Source organism: Arachis ipaensis, chromosome B7, assembly GCF_059453495.1.
Source record: "Arachis ipaensis isolate K30076 ecotype BB chromosome B7, ASM5945349v1, whole genome shotgun sequence".
In the NCBI taxonomy this organism is placed as follows: Eukaryota; Viridiplantae; Streptophyta; class Magnoliopsida; order Fabales; family Fabaceae; genus Arachis; species Arachis ipaensis.
The window spans coordinates 91,355,319-91,370,006 of NC_142442.1; the positions used below are offsets into that span (position 1 = coordinate 91,355,319).

General features: G+C 42.7%; 1 non-coding gene across 1 annotated transcript; it reads left to right on the top strand.

Moving 5' to 3' along the window:
• The first annotated feature begins 6,385 nt into the window (after nt 1-6,385).
• Nucleotides 6,386-6,493, top strand: LOC148553353 (small nucleolar RNA R71). Its single transcript, XR_015893089.1, has one exon. It is a non-coding gene; the product is annotated as a small nucleolar RNA R71 (small nucleolar RNA).
• Nucleotides 6,494-14,688: the final 8,195 nt, after the last annotated feature.

Sequence of the window (14,688 nt, forward strand, 5' to 3'; positions counted from 1 at the left end):
GAATAGGGGGAAGACCTAGAGCTCTTTGAATGGCCTCTTCTGTAATGGGGACTTGCTTTTGACGGACAAAGACAGACTGCAGGGTTGGCAGGTGGAAGTTGGAGTAGAACTCAACTACTCAAGAAAGATTGACCTGCCTCGGCTGTCTCTGTAGGAAACCCCATTGTCTTTGTGCAATTTGCGGCTCAACAAAGGTAGCAATATGGTTTGGGAGGAGAAGAAGGTATTCGTTGTTGTAGCTCCTTTCTGCCAGGATGGGGAACATCTGCTCACAGTAGCGATTGGGAAATTGCGCAGTGTCCTTTGCTGGGAAGGCTTTTTCTTTATCATCAACCTTTATAATCCTCTTAAGTCTCTTTGTTGAGGGCTTTACCGTAGTTGAAGAGGGTTCTGCCACTAGTGCTCTTTTTGTTCCTCTTCTTGCTGTTGATTTGGGAGTAGCTTTCTCTTTTCCTTTCTTGGTGGCCATTCTGAAAAAGGGAAGAGAAAGTAAATTAAATTCAAAGAGATAGAGCAAGGAAGAGAACGGAAAATGATGGTTATGAATTCACATTTAAAGGTAAATGATGTTAACATATGGTCATGACTACATGTGAAAAGTCATTAATGGAAAATAGTTAGTGCATATGACGACAAGTGAATGCAAGGTGTTTATTGGCATGCTGGCAAAGGCATGAGTAGCATAGATCAAGAATCACTTCTAACAAACCATCACGTTTGTATTGACAATTATTTTTAACGAATAAAATATGAAAGAGGTTTTGTGAAAAACGGGGCATTTAATAGTAGAATAGAATAACGTAGAAAAGTGCATAATGTCATATGGACTTTTTCACAAACACATAGCATGCATGGTGAAATAATATATTGAAAGTATTAAATTGAACATGCAAGCAACCTTTTAAAAAGTAATATATAATTGCCAAACAAATTTTGAACAATCCACAAGCATATAATGAGAAATAATGACTCAAATAAATTTCTAACACCAAGTAAAAGGAAAAAAGAAAGAAAAAGAAAATGTGAATAATGAAAGTAAAAAGAAAAGAAAAGAAGATAACATATAAAAATAAGAAGAAAAATAGAAAAGTAAGGAGAGAAGAAGAAAAAGAAAAACCTTGTTAATGGGGTGAGAGAGAGTGAGGGTGTAAAAAGTGAGAAAGAATGAAGAAGAAAGAAGGGAGGAGGAAGAAATTAGGAGGGAAAAGAGAAAATAGGATTTGAGGAGAAAAAGATAAGATAAGTGGCAAATCAGGGGAGCTATGCGGCGCAATCGACGTGGTCGCGTGGAGCACGCGGTCGCGCGATTTGCGCTTATAATAATTGATGCGGTCGCGTCGGTCACGCGGTCGCGTGACCCGTTTTATGCTACTGGCGCGAGGGCAACCTCGCACTCACACAACTCTCTGTTCAAAATCATTAATTGCCAAATATTGGGTGACGCAATCGCGTGGGGCATGCAATCGCGCGAGTGGTCATGAGAAGGATATGACGCGGTCGCGTCGGTCACGCGGCCGCGTGGGAAGAATTTGTGCGTTAGCACCAATCCAGCACCACTCTTGCATAACTTTCGGTCGTGCACCCTTTTTATGTCGAAATCCAGGGCACGCGGCCGCGTGGGTGACGTGGTCGCGTGGGAGGCCAATGTTCTCACTCGTCGCGGACGCGTCGGCGACGCGATCGCGTGGGGCGATTTGTGCCATTGGCACGCCTCCAACCACGCTCCTGCGTGACTCTCTATTCGTTTATTATTTTCTCCCATCTCCTTGCGACGCGGACGCGTCAATGATGCGGTCGCGTCGCGTGAAATTTTTTTTTTAAATAAAAGTAAAAGTATGTAAATGCAGATGCACGAAATGTACTAATAAAGAGAAGAGTTATTAAATAGAAAAACTAAAAATAAAGAAAAGAACGATCATACCATGGTGGGTTGTCTCCCACCTAGCACTTTGCTTTAACGTCCGTAAGTTGGATGCTCTATTAGCTCAATCTTCGTCTATGTGAGGATCTTCCAAGAGGAAGATCTCGAGCTCCTTGTTTTTCTGCATCCTCTCTCCATGGTACAGCTTTAAACGATGTCCATTACGGTTCGGCCTTCTCTACTCTGTATGGACCATGCCATCTTGATCTCAACTTGCCTGGCATGAGCCTCAGTCGAGATTTGTAAAGGAGGACTAAGTCCCCAGGATGGAACTCTTTTCTCTTAATGTGCTGATCATGTACAGCCTTCATCTTCTCCTTGTATAGTTTTGAGTTCTCATAAGCTTCTAGGCGAAGGCTTTCCAATTCTTGCAGTTGCAATTTCCTTTCAGCTCCAGCTTCTTCATGCTTCTTCATTAATCATGTTAGTCTCCTGTTACAAAAATGGGTGCCTTGATCGCTCACGATTGCTCGTGGTGATCCAAAGCGACAAATAATGTGGTTTCTCACAAAAGAAACAACAGTGTTAGCATCATCAGTGCGGGTAGGAATTGCTTCTACCCATTTGGAAACGTAATCCACAGCTAACAATATATAAAAATAACCATTAGAATTTGGAAATAGACCCATGAAGTCAATGCCCCAGACGTCAAAAATTTCACAGAAAAGCATAATTTGTTGAGGCCTCTCATCCCTCCTGGATATATTACCAAATTTTTGGCATGGAAAATAAGATCTACAAAATTCAGCAGCGTCTCTAAAAAGTGTAGGCCACCAAAATCCACAGTCTAAGATTTTTCTAGCTGTTCTTTGAGGGCCAAAATGTCCTCCACTCTCAGATGAGTGACAAACCTCTAAGATGGACTGGAATTCTGATTGAGGCACACACCGTCTAATTACCTGGTCAGTGCCACATCTCTATAAATATGGGTCATCCAATATATAATATTTAGACTCACTTTTCAGCTTGTCTCTTTGATGCTTAAAAAAGTTTGGAGGAAAGGTGCGGCTAACTAGATAATTAGCTACAAGTGCATACCAAGGGATTACCTCAGATACTGCTTGCAGGTTATCAAATGGGAAATTATCAGCTATAGGAGTGGGATCATCTGTAATGTGCTCGAGGCGACTCAATTGGTCTGCCACTAAATTCTGGTTACCACTCCTATCCTTAATTTCTAAATCAAATTCTTGTAATAGCAGTATCCAACGTATAAGCTTTGGTTTGGACTCCTTTTTAGCTAATAGATACTTTAGAGCTGCGTGGTCTGAGTACACTACTACCTTCGTACCAAGTAAAAAGGCTCAGAATTTATCCAGAGCAAAAACAATAGCAAGAAGCTCCTTCTCAGTAGTCGTGTAATTGGACTGTGCGGCATCTAGAGTTTTAGACGCATAAGCAATAACAAAAGGATCCTTACCTTCACGCTGTGCCAATGCTGCTCCTACTGCATGGTTGGAAGCGTCGCACATTATTTTGAATGGCTGGTTCTAGTCTGGTCCTCTCACAATTGGAGCTTGAGTCAGGGCGGTCTTCAGCCTATTAAACGCTTGTTTGCAATCTTCACTGAACTCGAACTCAATATCCTTCTGCAGTAGTCTGGATAAGGAAAGTGCTACCTTACTGAAGTCCTTAATGAATCTCCTGTAAAAACCTGCATGGCCAAGGAACGAGCGGACTTCCCTCACAGAAGAGGGGTAAGGTAAACTAGAAATAACATCCACCTTTGCTAGATCTACAGAAATGCCAGTATTAGACACAACATGTCCTAGTACAATCCCTTGTTTAACCATAAAGTGACATTTTTCAATATTTAATACAAGGTTTGTATTGACACATCTATCTAATACTCTAGATAATCCATCTAAGCAAAGGCTAAAGGAATCTCCATAAACACTAAAATCATCCATAAAAACTTCCATACCGTCCTCAACAAGATCAGAGAAAAGACTCATCATGCACCTTTGGAAGGTAGTTGGTGCATTTCACAAGCAAAGGGCATTCTCTTGTAAGCATAAGTTCCAAAAGGACATGTAAAAGTAGTCTTTTCCTGATCCTCAAGAACTATATGAATCTGGAAATAACCTGTGTAACCATCTAAAAAGCAATAATGTGATTTACCTGACAGGCGATCCAGCATTTGATCAATGAATAGAAGAGGATAGTGATCCTTATGGGTTGCTTGGTTGAGGCGTCTGTAATCAATGCAGACCCTCCAAGCATTCTGTACTCTGGTTGCTATGAGCTCTCTATGCTCATTCTTCACTGTAGTGACTTCAGACTTCTTTGGCACCACTTGTACTGGGCTTACCCATTCACTGTCTGAGATGGGATAGAAGATATCTGCCTCCAGTAGTCTGGTCACTTCCTTCTTGACAACCTCTAAGATAGTGGGGTTCAGTCTTCTCTAGGGTTGACGAACGGGCCTTGCTCCGTCATCTAAAAATATTCTGTGCTCACATACTTGAGGGTTGATGCCTACTATATCCACCAAACTCCACCCAATTACCTTCTTATGCCTCCTCAGCACACTAAGTAACTGCTCTTCTTGTTGAGAAGTGAGTTCCCTTGCAATGATAACTGGACAATTTTGCTTGTCCTCAAGGTAAGCATATTTGAGGTGTGGAGGAAGGGGTTTCAACTCTAACTTCTGCTCATGGTCAGGCTCTGGATTGTCTGAAGCTGGTTAAAATGGCGAAGTGCCATCATTGTTGTTCAAGAGTGTCCCCACACTCGGACATTGTCCTGTGTGCTTCTCTTCTAACTCCTCCTGGTGAACTTTATCTACGGTTTCGTCAATGATGTCACACTGGAAGATAGAATGATCTTCTGGAGGGTGCTTCATAACTCCATTCAGATTGAAACTTACTAATCGGCCATCTATTTCAAAAGAGTATGTTCCTGAAAAAGCATCCAATTTGAACTTTGATGTCTTCAGGAAAGGTCTTCCAAGTAGGATTGATGACGGCTTCTCTGAGTCATTTTGGGGCATCTCCAGAATATAAAAATCAGTGGGGAATGTGAGCCCCTTAATGCCCACTAATACATCTTCAACAACTCCAACCACTGTAATAATGCTTTTATCTGCTAACACAAAATGAGCTGCCGACCTTTTTAAGGGAGGGAGCCTCAAAATATCATATATAGACAAAGGCATTATACTCATACATGCTCCTAAATCACACATGCAGTCAGAAATTATCACACCACCAATAGTACAATTAACCATACAAGGACCTAGGTCACTACACTTTTCAGGTAAACCTCCCATTAAAGCAGATATGGAACTACCTAAAGGAATAAGTTCTAATTCATTAATTTTGTCTTTATGTATACATAAATCTTTTAGAAACTTTGCATATTTAAGTACCTGTTGAATAACATCAAAAAGAGGAACAATTACCTCAACCTTTTTGAATATCCCTACCACTTTGGGATCAGGTTCCAGCTGCTTCCTGGGCTTCCTTGCAAGTTGTGGAAATGGAATGGCAGTGGTGTCTTCTGCAGTATCTGCGCCCTATGGTGCTTCCTCCTGTGGTTGAACTTCTTCTTTTTCAGCTATGTCCTGTATGTCCTCTTCCTCTTCAACATCCTCTATTTCCACTACCTCTTCAGCTGAGGCGTGTTCTGGTAGGCTTGGCTCCTCCTGATTCCTCTCCTGCAGTGTGGTTCCGGACCTGAGGGTGATGGCATTAATGCCACCCTTTGGATTGGGTAATGGTTGAGAGGGTATTCCACTGGAGTTCATAGGTTGGTTATTGGAGTTATTCATTAGAAGATGAGGAAGGATAAGTAATTTGAGAGGTCTGCTATTGGATATTCTGTGGTCCTTGGGATTGTCTCACGTGAGGTGCTCTGTAAGGCTGATTCTGGTTCTGCTGCCTGTTGTTGTTATTATTCCACCTCTAATTTCCCTGATTGTCTCTACCTCCTCTGTTTTTTGTTGTTGTCCCTCCAATTCTAGTTAGAATTATCCTGTCATCCATGGTTGTAATTGCCACCTTGATTGTACCCTTGGTTGGGGCGGTCATAGAAGTTATGAGTGGCTGCCACGGTGTTGTTTTCTTGCTGGAGCTGCAGACATTCATCAGTATAGTGGCTATAATCAGCACAGATTCTGCAAACTCTCTGTGGGACTAACTGTTGGTTTTGCTGTGGTGGAGAAGGTTGAGCTTGCTGAACTTGTTGTTGATTCAATTGCATCTGCTTCAGCAAGTTGGTCATTTCGCCGATACTCTGAGTTAGAGCAGCAGTCTCTCTGCTAGAGGATACTTCTACAACGGCTTTTGAACGGTCTTGTTTCTGCCTGTGATTTCGAGTAGATTCGGCTAAGTCGTTGATCAATTGCCATGCCTCATCAGTGGTCTTGTACTTTTTCATAGACCCATTGCTAGCACTTTCCAATGTGGTCTTATCTTGGGGCCTCATGCCCTGTGTGACATAACCGAGTAACACTATCTTGTCAATCATATGGTGGGGGCATGCTTCCAGAAGATTATTGAAGCGCTCCCAGTATTCATAGACAGTCTCAGATTTATCCTGAACAATCATGGAAATGTCTTTCCTCAGTTTATCAGTAACTTCAGCTGGAAAGAATTTTTCCAAGAATTCTCTTCTCAATGTATCCCAGTTGGATACAGTTGCTGCTGGTTGAGTGTAGTACTACTCTCTTGCCTTCCCCTCAAGAGAAAACGGGAAAGCTTTCAGCAAAATTGAAGTTTCATCTGTACCATCATGCCTGACAGTAGAACAGGCTGCTTGGAAATCTCTCAGGTGCTTGATAGGCTCTTGAGCAGGCAAGCCATGAAACTTGGGCATCAAATTGAGCAGTGCGGTCTTTATTTCAAAGTCTGTAGCCACCGCTGGGTGATGCGCTTGAAATGGTTGCATTGTAAAATCAGGGGCTCCAACCTCCTGGATAGTAACTCTCCTAGCTGCTGCCATGTTACCTGCACGTAAATCAACCAAATCAGTAGAACAGGGGCTGGTTTCTTTTTCAAGTGACGTTTCAGATCCGTCCTCTGAGAGGACTAACCGACGCCGAGTTTGCCTTATTCGTGAAATAGTTCTTTCAATCTCAGGATCGAATACTGGCAAGCTTGGATCAGGAAGTGAACGCGTCATCTAACGAAAGAAACAAGCAGCTCATAGTAGCAAAATAAAATAAAATGCAAATAAATAAAATCCAATCAATAACTTTAGCACTCTATTGCAACTCCCCGGCAACGGCGCCAAAAATTGACGTGGCGGAAATTGGTGATTCAAGAATTGTTATAAAATATGCATTGCAAGTATAGTTCTTAACCAACCAGAAATCTGCTTATCAATTTAGAAGGGTTGTCACAAAAATTAAAATTAAAATACTGGGAGTATAAATCCCAGGTCGTCTCCCAACGAGTTGCAGAAAGGTGTGCTATTTTATTAATCAGATATTTTCAAAAAGAGTTTGAGTTGAATAAACAGGAAATTAAATTGGGGAAATTAAGTAATTTAAATAAAAGCCTTGACTGGGAGTAGATTAGTTGGAAGCCCTATTCTTGTTGCAGTACTCTCAAGATTAATTGATAATTGAAGGTTGTTCTGTTTAGTTATCCCTTACTAGGTAAGGGAAAGTCAAAAAAGTTCGAATGTTGTTTCTATTCACAAGTCCCAATCTGCTTACTTGGAAGGATTGGCGTTAGTGACTAGATGGCAATCCAACAATAAACCCAATTACAATTTCTCTTTTGAGCATTCCAACTCAAGGGTTCCTTTCAATCAACTCCCCATCAAGTTAGGGAACTACTCGCTCATTGTGAATGTAGAACTCATAACATAGGAAAGGGAATTAAAGAAAGACATAATAAATAAAACTCAAAGGAATCAATTAAAAATAAAAGAAACTCTTGTATTGATAAATTCTAAAATAATCTAATAGTAAAATTGAGTAAATTAAAGGACATGAAAGAGTAAAGCCAAGTAAAGAAAATGAACTAGAATGACGAAGTCTTGATGAGGTAATAACTCTTCTCAATATCCCAATGCAAAGAGCAATATAAATAAAAATCCTAAGAACTATGAATGTGTAGAGAGAAAACCTAGGGGAAAAGTAAAACTAGATCTAAAAACTAAAAACTATGTAGAATGAATGTTGTTTTGGTTTCTGCATGTTCTTTGGCTCTAGTCTGCTTTTCTGGGCCGAAAACTGGGTCAAAACAGGGCCCAAAATCGCCCCCAGTGAATTCTACAGATTAAGTAGATCGCGCACGTCCCGCGATCGCGTCATTCATGTGGACGCGTCATTCGGCGTTTTGCTTTGCCACGCGAGCGCGTTGTCCACGCCTCCGCGTCACTTGTGCTATTTCCTCTCTTCCGCGCAGTCGCGTGAGTCATGTGGCTGCATCACTTCTCGCTGGTCATCTCCTTAATTTCTTGTGTTCCTTCCATTTTTGCAAGCTTCCTTACCAATCTCCAACTCATTCATGCCCTATAAAGCCTGAAACACTTAACACACAGATCACGACATCGAATGGAATAAAGGAGAATTAAAATACATAATTAAAAGTCTCTAGGAAGCAAGTTTTCCATCATGTAATAATTTTAGGAAGGAAATATAAATGCATGCTAATCATATGAATAAGTGGGTAAAGATCATGATAAAACCACACAATTAAACACATTATAAACCATAAAATAGTGGTTTATCACTCTTTTATGTCTTTTTTCAAAGCCGCCCCAATATTTGTTGTTTTATCTAGGATATCTCCGATCTGGACTTCCTCAATCTCGCCCTCAGGCTGTGGACGAAGTTCCTCCCGACCTCGTACTCCCCCTAGTTCGATAGTGTTGATTTCTTCTCCTTTGCCTCTAAGGTTCAGACTTTCGTGCAATCTTTTTGTCTCCTTTAATCGTGGCGATCCCTTCTGGAGTTGGAAACTTCATGCATAGATGTAGAGTTGGGAACTTCACATTGACCACGATGTAGTCTATGTTGAGTGTCCTTGATCGGATTCCCTTTCCAAAGGTTGTGTGTAGTGAGATATATCCAAGTGGTTGGATTGGAGTGTCCCCTAGTCCAAACAAGTTGTTCGGATATGCTCTGAGCTCTTTTTCATGTAAGTTGAGTTTGTCGAAGGCGGATTTAAACAAGATATCCGTCGAGCATCCTTGGTCCACCAGTGTACGGTGGAGATTGGCATTGGCCAATATGATGGTAATGACCATGGGATCATCATGTCCCAAAATGAGACCTGCGGCGTCTTCCTGGGTAAAAGTAATAGTAGGGAGGTCGGGTGATCCTTCTCCTCCTCCAACGTGATATACTTCTTTAAGGTGCCTTTTGCGAGATGATTTGGAGATCCCTCCTTCTGTGAATCCTCCATTTATCATGTGAACGTGTCTCTCTGGGGTGCGGGTTGGTCATTCAGCTCGTCCGCCCTCTTCATCCCTTCTTATTTTTCTGGGTTCGTCCATTTTGTTGGCTAAGTACCGATCTAATCGCCCATCTCTTACCAATTTTTCTATGACATTCTTTAAGTCGAAGCACTCGTTTGTAGGATGTCCATAGATTCGATAGTATTCGCAGTATTCTGTCCGATTTCCCCCTTTTTTGCTTTTGATTGGATGAGGTGGTGGAATCTTCTCAGTATGGCATACTTCTCGGAAAACATACACAAGGGATACCCGGAGAGGGGTGTAATTGTGATATTTTTTAGTTTTTTCTCTATGCTGATCTTCTTTCTTTTTGGAGTCTTTGTCCTTATCCCGGGAAGGGTAGGGAAATCTGGGTTTCGAAGTCTCTCCTAGTCGAGAATTTTCTTCCATGTTGATATACTTCTCTACCCGTTCCTATACTTCGTTTAAAAATGTTGGGTGTTTCTTTGATATGGAGTGACTAAAAGGTCCTTCTCATAGGCCATTGATGAGACCCATTATGGTTGCTTCTGTTGGTAGGCTTTGTATGTCCAGGCATGCCTTGTTTAATCTTTCCATATAAGATCGGAGACTCTCCCTGTCACCTTGTTTGATTCCTAATAAGATTGGGGCGTGTTTAGCCTTGTCCTTCTGGATGGAGAATCCAGCAAGAAACTTTTTGGCTAGGTCGTCAAAATTTATGATGAATCTAGAAGGCAAACTGTCGAACCACTTAATTGCCGTCTTTGTCAAGGTAGTCGGGAAGGCTTTGCAACGAATAGCGTCTGATACGTCACTGAGATACATTCTGCTTCTGAAATTGCTGAGACGATGGCTTGGATCAGAGGTACCATTGTATGGGGTCATGTCGGGAACTTTCAAATCCTTCAGAACTTTAGCTTTCATGATTTCTTTGGTGAATGGATCTTGATCTTTGGAGGGTGTTCATACCCTGGGTCGAGCTGTCCAAACCGGGATGTTCAGTAGCAAAGTGACCGACCTCTTTAGGTCAAGCGGACCGACTTCTTCACAAAGAACTCGGCCAAATCGATAGGAAAGCCCAAAGAAGGGTCCAACTCAAGGAATACGACCCAGATCCAGAGGCAGCCCACGCCTATAGAGATAAGGGCGGTTCCATGGAAGATAAGGTGACCTCACACAAAGATAAGATAAGATAACTAACTTATCTTATCTAAAAAGGTCACTCCTCATCATTATAAATAAACTGGAGCACCCAGGTATAACTCATACTCTGATTCTACTAAAAACCTGTTTAATACCCATGCTAACTTAAGCATCGGAGTCTCTTGCAGGTTCCCCCACCCTCCGGTGACGAAGGATCAGCAGTGCAGCCAGTCCAACAAGTCGGACACAACAGCTCCGGCCGCCACCAACCGGCCGGACACGTCATCTCTGACCAGTACAGAAGATCTCATCCGAGATCGACCTACAGTTTCAGGTAACCCTCAGAACATTGGCGCCATTGCTGGGGACCTAGAAGTCATCCCAACACCATGGCGGACGGTCATGATAACGACCACGATTCAGATCCAGAAAATAGAACACCGCACAAGAACACTGACACTACGCTAAAGGATACTCCGGAATCCAACGGGAACAAAAACTCATCAAATCCGGGGGTAATAGAAGCACTTCAAGACCGCTTAAAGCAACTTGAAAAAGAAACCCAACAACAACGAGAGGTCGGGAAGGATCTACAAAGAGAGGTATGACGACGTCGATAATTGGAAGATAAACTACTGCAATTAGAAGCCGATCTCAAATTAAAAGCTCCTCGGACCACTCCTAAGGAAAATTCACGCAAAGAACAAGATCCCTTCACCAGGGAAATCAGGAAAACCAAAATTCCAAAAGACTTCAAACTCCCGGATATGATTTTGTATGATGGCACCACAGATCCCAACCATCATCTCAGCAATTTTAGAAGCAGAATGTACCTCACCGATGCCTCAGATACCGTTCGCTACAAAGCTTTTCCAACAACTCTCACGAAGACAGCAATCAGATGGTTCGACAACCTACCTCCAAAGTCCATCTTAAACTTTGACGACCTGGCCAAAAAATTCCTAGCCAGATTCTCCATCCAGAAAGATAAGGCCAAGCACGCCCCCAATTTACTGGGGATCAAGCAAGGAGATCGGGAGAGCCTCCGTAACTACATGGAAAGATTTAACAAAACATGCATGGACATATAAAGCTTGCCAACAGAGGCCGCCATCATGGGACTCATCAATGGCCTACGAGAAGGACTTTTTAGCCAATCCATATCAAAGAAGTACCCTACTTCCTTAGACGAATTGCAGGAGCGAGCAGAAAAATACATCAACATGGAAGAAAACGCTCGGTTGGGAGAAACCTCAAAATCCGGGGTCCCCTGCCGAGATAAAGACAAGGAATCCAAAAGGAAAAAATATCGACAAGGGGAAAAAATAAAAAAATACCACAATTACACCCCTCTCAGGGCATCCCTAGTCGACGTATACAAAGAAGTCTGCCATACGGAGAAAATACCCCCAGCTCGGCCACTCAAAGGCAAAAGAGGAGGAGGAAACCAGAATGAATATTGCGAATATCATCGAGTGCGAGGGAACTCCACCAACGAGTGCTTCGATCTAAAGAACATCATAGAAAAATTAGTGAGGGAAGGAAAACTAGATCAATTTCTAGCCACCCGAGATGATGACCAAAGAAAGAGACGAAGGGACGAAGATATCAGACGAACCGCGCGATCACCTCGTACACCGGAAAAATATGTCCACATGATACACGGCGGATTTGCAGGGGAGGAATCTCCAAATCATCTCGCAAAAGATATCTCAAAGAAGTATATCATGTCGATGGAAAGGAGGAAGCACCTGACATCCCTGCAATCATCTCGGGACACGACGACCCCATGGTCATCACCATCATACTAGCAAACGCCAACCTTCACCGCACATTAATAGACCAAGGGAGCTACGCCGACATCTTATTCAAAACTGCCTTCGACAAGCTCGGCCTAGAAGACAAGGAGCTTAGGGCATACCCGAACAGTCTATTCGGATTGGGAGATATCCCGGTACAACCACTGGGATACGTATCACTACATACAACCTTCGGAAAAGGGAACCAATCCAGGACACTCAAAATAGACTACATTGTGGTCGACGTGAGTTCAGCCTACAATGCTCATATAGGTCGGACAACACTAAATCAACTCAGTGCAATAGTCTCGACTCCACATCTATGCATGAAATTCTCAACAACAGAGGGGATAGCCACAATAAAAGCAGATCAAATGATGGCACGCCGCTGTTATAACGAAAGTCTAAACCTCAGAGGCAGAGGAGAAGAGTTTCATACAATTGAGCTTGGCGGAGTTCAGAGACGAGAAGAACTCCGTCCGTAGCCAGAAGTTGAGATAGAAAAGGTTCAGATCGGAGACACCTCGGACAAAACGACTAATATCGGCACGATCCTGAGAGGAGACTCAAAAGAATTACTGGTACAATTCTTACAAGATAATGTCGATCTCTTCACATGGAAAGCCGCAGACATGCCAGGCATAGACCCCAAGCTGATGTGCCACAAGTTGGCGGTCTATCCAGGATCTCGGTCGGTACAGCAAAGACGAAGAAAACTTGGGCTAGAGCGATACCAAGCTGTGGAAGAACAGGTACAAGCATTACTGGAGGCAGGATTCATATGAGAAGTCAAGTACCCACTATGGCTAGCCAACGTCGTCTTGGTGAGAAAATCAAATGGGAAGTGGCGAATGTGCACCGATTACACCGATCTCAACAAAGCCTGCCCAAAAGATCCTTACCCACTCCCAAGTATCGACGCTCTAGTAGATGCTTCCTCCGGATATAGATACCTCTCGTTTATGGACGCATACTCAGGATACAACCAAATCTCCATGTATCCACCAGATCAAGAAAAGACCTCGTTTTTAACGCCGAAAGCGAACTACTGCTACATTGTGATGCTTTTCGGTCTCGAAAATGCGGGAGCTACTTATCAAAGGCTAATGAATAAAGTCTTCTCAGATCACATCGGGAAAATCATGGAAGTCTGTGTGGATGACATGTTGATAAAGATCCAAATTGAAGAGACATTATTGTCCGACCTGGCTCAAGTGTTTCACACTATAAGGAAGCATGACATGCGACTCAATCCCATAAAATGCACCTTTGCAGTAGAAGCGAGAAAATTTTTGGGTTTCATGCTCACACAAAGAGGAATTGAAGCAAATCCGGATAAATGTCAAGCCATACTCAACATGAAAAGCCCAACCTGTGTCAAAGAAGTACAGCTACTCAACGGGAGATTGGCCGCCCTATCCAGGTTCTTAGCGGGATCAGCGATAAGATCTCTCCCCTTCTATGCTACTTTAAGGAATGGACAACAGAATGTGAACAAGCCTTCCAAGACTTTAAGGAATTCTTAGGACAGCCACCTATCCTATCTCGGTCACGAAAAGGAGAACCGCTCATATTATATATCGCAGTAGGAAGCCGGGCAATAGCCTCAGCACTAGTAAGAGAAGATGAAAGTAGGCAACAACCCGTCTACTTCATTAGTAAAGCGCTACAGGAATCCGAGTTGAACTACCAGAAAATAAAAAATTTTGCCTATACTCTCATTCTAACATCTCGATGACTTCGCCCCGTACTTCCAGGCTCACACAATTAAGGTTCGAACTAACCAGCCCATAAAAAGAATATTGCAGAAAACAGATTTAGCAGGCAGAATTTTACAATGGGCAGTCGAGTTATCCGAGTTTGACCTCCAATATGAAGCTCGGACGGTCATCAAATAACAATATCTGGCCGACTTCATCGCAGAATTCACAGATGCCCTAGAAATCCCCACAGAATGGAATCTCTATGTGGACGGTTCTTCAAATAAGACTGGAAGCGGCGCATGTGTGATAATAGAAAGCAACCAAGGAACCCAAGTTGAGCTCTCCCTCAAGTTCGGGTTCCCGACCTCAAATAATTAGGCAGAATATGAAGCGTTATTAGCTAGTTTGAAGCTGGCTAAAGAGGTTGGAGCTCAAAAACTCAACATTTACAGCGATTCACAAGTAGTCAACTTCACAGATAATAGGGAGTTACCAAGCCAAAGATCCCACCATGAAAAAGCATTTGGATAAAACCAAGGAACAGCTCGGACAACTCAGGGAATGTAAGATCTGCCACATACCCCGCGAACAAAATGCTCGAGCTGACGCACTCTCGAAACTAGCCAGCACCAAACCAGGGGGCAACAATAGAAGCCTCATTCAGGAAATGCTACAGAACCCGTCAATCTCGGAAGAGGAAAAAGTCCTAGCCATAACAAATCAGGACCAAGGATGGATGACACCCATA